Source organism: Psammomys obesus, unplaced genomic scaffold (genome assembly GCF_907164565.1).
Source record: "Psammomys obesus unplaced genomic scaffold, mPsaObe1.curated_primary_1811, whole genome shotgun sequence".
NCBI classification, from domain to species: domain Eukaryota; kingdom Metazoa; phylum Chordata; class Mammalia; order Rodentia; family Muridae; genus Psammomys; species Psammomys obesus.
This window is the reverse complement of record NW_026593286.1, coordinates 44,910,377-44,920,676: the sequence shown is the minus strand read 5'-3', so window position 1 is coordinate 44,920,676 and position 10,300 is coordinate 44,910,377.

The window sequence follows — 10,300 nt, the reverse complement described above, 5'->3', positions numbered from 1 at the left end:
TATATTATAATATATATATATATATATATATATATATATATATATATTAGGCTATATATATATATATATATATATATACATATATATCAGATAATTTAATTTAACAAATTAGTGAGATGAAAAAGTAATTCACCTGCTATCATTCAGAAGAGACTGTTTACCTACAGAAGAACAGATCATTGTTGAACATGGTATAACTCAGTCTTCCACTGACTAGAAGCAGTTATTTCAAAGTCCTAACTTAAAGTAAACCCATTATTTCATAATTATCTCAGGATAGCTTATGTAACAGAATTCCATTTGAAAATGTTCTCCCTTTTCACATGCTGAACTACATAGCATATAAAACCTCTTGGATGCCAGGTTTAACAAGTTCCTAACCATGTGACTTTTAAAATAAATCACTTGCTTTACCCCCTACCCCATCTAACATTTTTTTTCACTTCTTGCAGTTGTTGTATGGAGTGGGGATAATATGCCCAAATCCTTAAGATCATGTGTAGTCCAAAATTAGTGATCAATAAATGGTGGTGATTATTATTATTTCAAAAACTACAAAACTTGCTTAGTGAATCTTAATCCTAGGACTACTTTTCCAGTCCATATTTATTCCTAATCAAAAGCCATTAATTCTGTTTCATGCTAATGTCCAGCAACTCCAAAAAAAACACCACAAACAATTTTATTATTATTCTATGTAAGTTCATGTAGTCCCTTATCCTCTTTACTGGCATCGTTTAGTAGATCTAATTTATTATAGCTACACACTTCCTTTCAGAATGCTTATCCATACAATTGTAAATGATGGGCCACAGAAATCAGATGGTTGAGAGGTTCTAAGTGTGCTTCGCTGCAGTGCTGGAGATGGTGCTGCTGCTGTGAGTGTATGTGTATGTGAGTTAAATAGTCTTCATTTAAGTAAAGGTAAAAATCCAGGGTAATATGGAATTCTCCATGTGACCCAGGATAATCCCAAGCTTTACCTGTCCTAGTGCCTCAGCACCCCATCAGCTGAGATTACAGATGTGTGGTATTGTGCCTAGCTTCTATGTCTTTCTTTTCAATTCCATAGATCTAGATGTGGTCTGAAGTCACAATTACAAAACTTCTGGGTGACTCTCGCTCATAGCCCTTCACTAAATTTTCAGGTAGTTAAAAGGGAAACCTCCCTCAATATCCTTTGTTTTGGAAAGTCACTCTTTGAGTTTCCCCCAAAAAATTAGCTCACAGGGTATTATTTAGAATGTATCTCAAAAAAATAAAATGCTTAAGTCCATGGACTGAAAGTGATCTTCACACATAAAATGAAATCTGATCAGTTTATAGCCCCACATTAGGCACTTCCAAATTCAGCACAGCAAACACTGCCAAACACTAAAGGCACTTAGCAATCAAAGCTTCTAAATCTCTCTTTCCATGACAAAAGATTCAGCAGAGTAGAGGTTAAAGAATATGAGGCAGGGGAGGTGTAAAGGAAAAATAAAATAGATTACTTTTTTAGTATGAAGGGATAGAACCTAATTACTCTTTTATGCAGAAAATCCCTTTAGCTGTAAACATGAATAAGAGCACTCAAGGCAGCAACATTTTTCTTATAATTAGAAGAAATTATGATGTCTCTCTTGAAAGGCAGAATTTTCCTTATCATGAAAAACAATATTCTTTATCATCCTTACTTTTTATTAGAGCCTTCAAATTGAGGTTTCTTGAACCTCTTGAAATAAATCCATTCCACTTTGAACTGCCAGAACTAACTATTAAAATGTGGCCTGATTCATCCTGAGAAATGGTCAAATGCTCACTTGCCTGAGATAATAATGACTGCTACATAAATTATGAAGAACACCAAATTCCTTTATTCTGTGACCTAAATTGTCCAGAAATGGAAAATGTATTGATCACCTTTTTAAATATGTCTTTTTAAATGTCTCTTCTTCACATTCATTTACTTATTTTTTTGTAACAAATATTTATTATAGACTGAGAAAGGCATTGGGCAAGAAGCTGAATTTTCTGTAGATACTACAGAAATGACAGCAAACAGAAAAACATTCATAGGACATGATAACAACCAACACTGTTAAAGAAATTTTTAGATGAGTTGTGGAGGGTTAATAATGCTTTTTAATTCTAAGTAACTCTGCACAGGGCAGAGGTGCTATTAGCAGTTAATGAAATACAAAGGAATTAAGTTAAGGAATACAAAATCAGAGTGAAATACTGGCTCTGCTCGCAGTTTCTCATTGCAATCTTGGAAGGGAGCTTCATTCTAGGAAGCCTTCTGTGAGTCTGGCTTAGAAATGGCTACTCCCTGCTTAGGGCTCCTTCCCAAGTGTGTAGAGTTATTGTACACATGACTTTCTTTGTCGCTTTCTCTTACCTGGACTGTCTCTTATATATATATTTTCTTTCAGGTTTTCCTAATTTCTCTCTACTTCCATTTCTCAGAAATATGAAACATTTTGAAAAGTTTTATGGAGAAGAATAAATTTTAAAAAACCTTTATAATAAGTGTGCTTTTATGAGTTCCCATAAAAGTCTGGCAAACTGTAGTCTCCTATTATTTACATTAAAATGCACTTACTTGTAATTATTGGTCTACCTCCTCCTAAATAATAGGTTGTTAGAAAGAAGCAGCTATATTCTGTGTGTTCTTATACCTTCAACCATAGTGGATATTTGGAAAGTAATCTAAAAGAAAAATTTTATGTTTCTTCTATTGCATTTTATATATATTATATAGATTATATTAAATCATTTTAAACTTAAATTTTCATATAACCTCAGCCATATTTATAGACTATATGCTTCCAGAATCAATGAAACAAAGAACAAAATGGAATTTTTGTTTTTAGAATAGTCAGAAGGGACAAATACAATGAATGGAAACTAAGCATAATGAGGACAAAGGCTTAGGACTTTAGAGTGGTAGTAAACACAGTTAGAACATGACCATCCACAGGCCTAAGACTTTTGACATGAGTCATGCCTCACTTCCTTTCCTGTGCAGTTATAAAAATGTATGTAAAAGTCAACACTGGCATTTAGCACAATGAAAAGCATAAGCCTGCTGTGACTGCACTGTGGGCCCATGTCATGACTTGTTAGTATTTAAGGAGAAGGTGACAGAGCTCACAGTGACAGATGGGCATATTTGGCTAAGAGACTATGGAGAGCTTTCTTTGAGAGATGTTATTTAGGATAGACCTGTAAGGACAGAAAAAAAAAATGTCCTCAAGGAAATCAAGGAACATAATATACTGATCAGTGCTTCTCAACCTGTGAATCACAACCTCTTGGGAAACTAAAGGACCCTTTCACAGAGATTGCATATCAGATATCCTCAACATCAGATATTTACATTACAATTTACAACAGTAGCAAAATTAAAGGTATGGAGTAGCAATGAAATAATTTAATGGGTGTGGTCCCCGCAGCATGAAGAACTATATTGAAGGATCACAGTGTTAGAAAGATTGAGAACCACTGTACTAGATGATAGGTGGAAGAGTTAACGTTGCAACAGAAGTGAAGATAGGAAAGTGCTGAAAGACTGGGGACTGGATGGGATTACAGGGTATGAGAAATTAATAAAATTTCATTGAAGTGAGGATCTCAGGTGACAACTTTTAGGAAGAAATAACTCTACCTATGTGTACTACAGAAATATACCTATACAGCAACAGCTGTTGTAATAAAGACCCTGAAGTTTTTCTTATAAAGATGGACTTGGGTTCAATTGTCTCATCTCTTTGGCATCATTCAAAAATTGAGAAATGAAATATCATGTCAAATTAGCAAATACCAAGTGTTCAATAATAATTTATTGGTAGGCTTTGAGCCTTAGAAAAATCACATACTTTAGCTATAATAAAAATCAGATATAACCTCTGATATTTACACATTAACCCACAAAATGATCTTTTAATCTCCTAGCAACCACATCAGGAAGGAGCCTGATGAAACTAAATGCTAGTCATTTTGAAAAAGTGTTGTATTCCTCCCAAGTTGTTGTTTTTTTTTGCATAAAAATGTTTAGATATGTTATTTTATTATATAATTTAGGAAAACAGCACACTTTAGCAATGAATAGTATGTTGTCCCAGCTATTAAGGACCCATAACCTACATTTATACAAAATAGGTGTATCAAACACAAAAATGAAAATACATCCTCCACGAGTCTGAGCAAAATGATGATTGACATAGGCTTTCACTTTTAGATTCATATTTTTCATTGCAGAAAAGAATAATTTATGGACCAGGTTTACAACTAAGAACCCATTAATTCTTCCCTCTAAACAGTATCACCAAGATTACGGAAGACAGGTAACCAGTGTTTTTACAAGCATAAGGTCTAACAAAGCAGTTTTTAGACAAATTATATTCTTATTCAGTGCTTTATATAAACACTTATTGATTTTATAGTAAGAAAAATGGCATCAATATTTTTAAATTATAATGTAATCTTTGAGCTTCATGGATAAATACAATTTTATTATAAATATCTGTAGAAATAAATCAATATATACCCAAGAGATATATGTGGAGAGACAAATGATTTTTTAAAAGTTCTTTTTCTGTCAATAAGATGTCTTAATTGAATATGCATAAACATATTACGGTTAAATCATGGTATTATGAATTTAAAGATTTTTTGTTTGTTTGTTTCTCTTACAACAGTTTAGAGACAACCTAGCCCCTTGTCGATTCAATAAAGCTTTCATGTCTAGGTCAGAAGGCTTTAAGAATATTGCTTCAGTTGATTGCCAAGAAGAGACATCTTTAGAATCACTAAATAATCACTTTATGTCCCCTCTTGCTCCTTTTGAGAGGCTAAATTCTTTATAAAGTCAGATATCTACATATGCTGCTAATTTTTTTTTCCTCAAGACATTTGTCAGATCTGACATGGAATGAATGTTCTATAAGCCACTATGTAATACAAACCTTGCTAATGTAATCTCAGTCCTGATTGGAATTATTAGGAAAAAAGTTTTATCTTGCAATCAATTCTCATTGACAACCTAGAGGTTCCAATAAAGGTCTTTTTAGTTCACTCTTTTGGATGAGGGATTGGATCATAAGGAGTTAAAGTAGTTTAAGACTTGAAAGAGAAAAATGTTCCTGGCAGGAAAGGCTTACAGCTAAATAATGAGCGCCAAGGCTGAGGCTGCTCTTTCTTGCCTTACTGCCAGGGCCCAGTTACTCACAGCTGCCAATCAGCTAATCTGAAAAGAATTTATTCTTTACTAAATTTCTCCTTTTATTACTCCCACCCCAGTGGTCTGGTGTATATTGCATCTAGCTACGAGGGTTTAGAAATAGTTCCTTCACAGACAGCAAATGCTGGGCTTTGAATCCAAGTGCAGTGGACATTGAAGAGAAAGGACTTATGCTCACCCCCATTTCCTTTTCACATTTAGCCTTTGCTACTGCAGCACTGAAAAGCACCAGCTATTGCAAAAGGAGAAATTGCCTGTCAGTTTCTGAAAATTCAATGCTGAACTGTTACTGAGGACTCAGGTTGCAGCAGTGGTTACAGCGCTCTGTGATATGATGGAAGAAAAATATTTTCTTGATAAAAGAAATAAATTTAAACAAATAGGAACACAGCAGTGCTGCCTAACTTGAGTGCTGTTCCATGTGAGACAAGAGGATTGATGTGATTTACAGTTGAAAACAAAGAGCCCCACAGATGAAGCTGATATCTGTGTTTTGCCGTTATCCTTTCATTGACATTTTAAGTGTCTTTATGCTTGCTATGCCAGCATCCCAAACATAAGAGTGCATTCACATGCACATGAGCAGTGCCTGCAGATATGAAACGAGATATAGGTTTGAAGAATTGGAGATGTAGCTAATAACCAAGTAAGGAATTGTGTCTTAGAGAATTTGATTAATACACCCGGGTACATTTCAGCCCTTTGGTATATTCATGAAGCACCAGTTAAGAATGTTGGAATTTATGAAGGTCTACTGGGGAGTAATTATCACTCACTACATTAGCGGTAAAAAGAAAAAAAAAAAAATCAGAGCTTGTTGCCAGCTTTCCTCCCTTCCAAGGCAAACCTTGACTTTCTCTCAGCCTGAGTCAAGGGGTCTTTGTTCAGTTACTGCACTAATTCACCAAGCTGCAATGCAGGAGTGATTTTTTTTCAATTGCAGATGTTTTCATCCTATTGAGAACACCGATGAGTGCTCTTTCTTCTGTCTAAAGAAGAGAAATGGCTATGCATTACAGTGTTCACACCCAGCAGATTTCTCACTGGCATCTCAGGTGGCTGAGATCGTACAGACTGTGCTTTAGCCCCTTTGCCTTTTACTGTTGGCCCTTGAGCCAAATGCATCGCTACATTCCGATTATGTTGCAGGCAAAGGTAGCAGGTCACCACGGTTAGCTTGCACATATCCCACACTAGCGTGATGGGATGCGGAGGTTTCATTGTCAGTCCTGGCATTGTTGCAACTGAATGCTCACCCTTGTTCAATACCTCCGCACTGATACCTAACTGCTTTCTTTCCCTTTACCCTGCTGCATTTACTTCAGACTCGTGTCTCCTTTGCTCTGAGCTCTCAGGTCTCCTCCTGCCTTCCCACCAGCCTCCATTTTGCTCCATATCACACCATTTCTGAGGGGGTAAGGTGAGAGCTCAACAAGTACACTGCAGGAGACAGCCATACACAGGAAAACTTCATCATGAAGTTAACCAAGCCACAACACAGCCTGTACAGCTGCAGCATGCACTTTTGAACAAGCACAAGTCGCCAAATCATTTCAAACACCCCAGTGACTCCTTCAATGTCAGATTTCTGGTCAAAGATACTTCATGGCTAAGAAAGACCACTGAGAATCTAACACACATATCATTTTACCCTTCTGAAATAATATGCGTTCCTGCTACCTTAGCATTCATATAATGCCAGTTAAATGCAGTTTTGTAAGACTTTAACTATACTGATGTGAGCTTGCTTATGTGTGCTTAGAAAACACCACGGTACAGAGGCAGAGAAGGAGAAGGAGAACGGAGGGAGGGAACAAGGAAGGGAGAGTAAGTGCATGAGAGCAAGAGTTTGCTGTGAAGAAAGAAAGAAAGAAAGAAAGAAAGAAAGAAAGAAAGAAAGAAAGAAAGAAAGAAAGAAAGAAAGAATATATCCAGAGGACTCACTGCAGTGCAGTTTTACATACAGACCTGTAGGAGCAAACGGAATGTTATTAGACCATAAAAGCACATCAGGCTGATTTATGGTTTCTGATCAAGGTTTCTGTGAAAATTACTCTGCATCACCAGCTCAAGGTGACTGCTACCATTAATGTGTGGAAAATAAATGAGATAGGGAGGCTGATAGCAGAGGAAGGAAAGAAGCATGAGGCAGTTTATATAGCGCAGGTTCCCCATTTTGTTTTACAGTGCAGAGAAGCCTGTCATCAAAATGATTGCTGTGGGGCAGGAAAGGCAATTCTTGGTAATTAGATCTTATGGCATGTATCTGGTGCTTTCTTACATCCAGTGTGTTGGGATATTAGTATGGACGTGTGCTTTCTGCATACCAGCTTTTCTGCTCTCTGCTCCTATTCAGATATAGTAGCTTAGATTTAGAGGAAAATATAATGTAATGCTGTTTCCCTGACTCTATTTCGTTTTAATCATGTTCACTCCCCCTCAACTGTTTTGTTACTCTGCTGCTAAAGAGAATTCCTCTCTCTAAAATAAATAAAGCTTCACATTTGAGACTTTCCAAGAGAACTGATATCCAGCACTATTTTGCATATCATCTTGTTGTCACAAACAATTCTACTGACATTTCTCTTCTTGATGGTTGAGATTCCAACATGGAAACATTTCATAAGTGGAAGGTTTATATGAGAGGAAAAGCCACGTATCACAAGATTTTCAAATACAGCTTCTGCAAAAGATAAAAGCCGTTGGCTTGCAGATGCCAACCTCTCTTCTTGATTACAATGAGCATCTTCATGTGGGTCAGGCGTCAGGGAGCGTGGTCTGCTGCTGACTTTTCACTGTAAATGCTGTTAGAGAAACTGGTATTTTGAAATGCTTGAGCTGAAACTGAGTACACTAAAAGGTTTCTAAATCCTTTCTCTGCATCTTTCTTCCTGGCTGTTAAAACTTGCTCTCCTGTGCTTTTGTGTAGTCGTCCACATCTGGATCATATGGTGTCTGATTCCACAGCTGGCCTCTGCTATGATGATGGCCATTTTTTTTTTAATTGCATGCAGGGCTGGAGAGACGGTTCAGTGTTTAAGAGCACTTGCTGCTCCTCCAGAGAACCCTGGTTCAATTTCCACCTCCCATATGGCTTCTCACAACCCTGTAACTCAAATTCCAGTGGATCCAACTGCCTCACACAGACATATATGTAGGGCAAATACCAATGACATAAAAATAAATAATTTTTTTTAAATGCATGTTCCCAGGAAACCCACAGAAAAGAGAACACTCAGTACCTACAGCTGTGAAAGAGGGACCTGTGCTATTCTCAACACATCCTTTTTTGTTTGTTTGTTTTGTTTTGCTTTTACTGTTTGCTTTATTACCTTGTAAATGTAACATACAAAAGATTGGTGCTCACTACAACATATGCTATGCTGTTTCCTTGTGTCTTCCTTCCTTGATGTCTTTTCTTCTAACTGCCCATCTTTACATTACAGCAAGGATGAACAGAGTTTGAACTTCATGTACATGCTCTCTCAATCTCTCTGTCTTTCTCCCTCTCTACTTCTGTTTCCTCTAATTCCCCCTCACACACATTCTGGCATATTGTTTGAAGCAGGTACGTCTTTTCTATGGTTCAAGAGTTCTTTCTGAAAAGCTTAAATGTAGACAACATTTTGTTTCAGATACACAGAACACAAGCTTAATTTAGGAAATGAATCATAGTATCTACGTGACAGGTAAATTATTTTAAACTCATATTAGCTTGAATCTTTTCTGGGAGGCTAAAAGGTCACTGGACAGTGAGTGAGAGGAGAACTTAGGCTCAGAAAAGCATGTTGTCCAACAGGGAGCCAGCCTGTACTCCCACTCACTTCCTCCATGCAGGAAGCTACAGTTAAATAACAAAACAAGAACAAAGTTATTGAGGCTGGAGGGATAGCTCAGTAGTTGTGATCACTTAGTGATTTTCTAGAAGTCCTAAGTTCCATTCCCAGCACCCACATAGGTGTTCACAACCACCTGCAACTCAAAATCCTTGTAAGCACTCTTCTGTCTTTTTCAAAGTCTTTCTTGAGAACTATACACACTATTCTGAGATGCACATCTGTTACTATCTACACTCCGGAAGCAAGAAAAAGACCACATTTCCTAGTTAGTGACTCTCTCCTACAACATACATTCACACACTCTGTGTTACAAAGAAAACTTGAAGCCAGGAGAAAAGCCAGAAATCTTTGTGGGCATCCTGAAATGACTACTACATTGCAGGATTAAAATTGAGTCTGGGGGCTACAGAGATGATTTAGCGAGCAAGCACAGGCGTTACCTCGCCTTGACTCTGTAACCCGAGTTAAGCTGTTCAACAGCCACATCAGTGCCTCTGTAACCACATGCACCTGTGTGGGCGGAACGAGGCAGGCCTGAAGGATCACTGTAGCTTGTTGGTCAGCTAGCCTAGCCAAAAATGGTGAGCTCTAGGTTAATTACAGCTCTTGTTTGAAGAAAATAAGGAAGAGAATGATGAAGCTGGACTCTCAGCTTTATTGTCCAGTCTCTACACACATGGGAATGGATGTGTACTCTTTTCCACACACCTTTGTATACATACATGCACAGATATAACATACCCATCAATACAGATAAATTATTGTCTCTGAAAATGACCATGATGTTTCTTGTATAGAACAGGGACATCTGGAAGTACCAGAGGGACGTGTGCCCAAGTTAGGCCTCTCCAGAGAAGAGGTCAGATTGTGTTGCTTCACAGCTAGGTAGGAGATAAAATACAACCAGTGTTCTCCCCAGTAGAAGATCATTCCTCTGCTACCGGATTTCATTTAAGTTAGAAAAATATTTAGATCTGATAGAGTATTTTTTTAAGCTTCAAAAATTACTTACTTGATACTGTGAAAGTTTTATTTCTGAACTTCAATAACAGCGATTCAGAATTTGAAAGTCAGCCCCCTCTGGGAAAGGGTAAATGTTGGTGAAAGCCAATTTCTTGTTTTAAATAATGGATGTTTCACAGAGAAAAATGGATAGTTAACTGATTACCAAGTCTCCTCATCTTCTAAACAATGAAAAGTAAAATCTGACTGTGTCACCTTGATGGTCCTGTTATAA